Below are 1,009 nucleotides of genomic sequence, written 5' to 3'. Positions count from 1 at the left end.
TTGGTTTTATACTCGATTAAGCTTTAAATGTTTTTTTATTCAATCAAATCTCAAAAACTGGTAATTGTATTCATTTTGATCTTTTTATCTGGTCAATAAGTCATCAAACTTTCAAAAAATTACAGTTTAGCCAATATTTTAAAATTAATTATAAATTTTGTCCAAAATTTATACTTTTGATCTAGATTTCAATATGTTGTTTCCCGATTTCATCTTCAATTAGTTTCTTACAACTTCTTTTTTTGTTAAAAAAAAATAAATATGTTTTGTTTGTTGTATAAAATCATACTTATACAAGAAAAACATATTTTTCGTATAAAACCTTCTTTTTCTATAATTTTCTATAATAAATATTTTTGTATGCAAAATACCTATTTATAATTTTTTTTATTTTAAATACCTATTTATAAAACGTTATGTTAAAATGTATGACATACACTTATATAAAATATATTATTATATCCGGGTATAACTTATAAAACATTTATAAAATAGGTATTTATTAAATACATAAATAACATTTTGAGTATATATATATATATATATATATATATATATATATATATATATATATATATATATATATATATATATATATATATATATATATATATATATCCGTTTATATAAAAAAAATTTATAAACACATTTTTATAAAAAATGCATACAAACACCTACTTTGTAATAAATGCACATTTGTATACAAATATGTTTATATATATATATATATATATATATATATATATATATATATATATATATATATATATATAGACACACACACACACATTTCATAAAATATATACAAACACGTTTTTATAAAATAAAATATATCTACAAAGACCTATTTCATAGTAAACGTATTTGTGTATATGTATGTAAAAAACACCTTATTTTTATTTATTTATTTATTTTTTGGAGAAACATGTATAGAAAAATGTTTAAAAAAAAGGTTTGTATATAGGTATTTTGCGTACAATAATATATTTTTTTAATTATATTGAAAAAG

This window comes from Lactuca sativa, chromosome 6 (genome assembly GCF_002870075.4).
Source record: "Lactuca sativa cultivar Salinas chromosome 6, Lsat_Salinas_v11, whole genome shotgun sequence".
Classification (NCBI taxonomy): Eukaryota; Viridiplantae; Streptophyta; class Magnoliopsida; order Asterales; family Asteraceae; genus Lactuca; species Lactuca sativa.
This window is presented reverse-complemented; position numbering follows the sequence as displayed.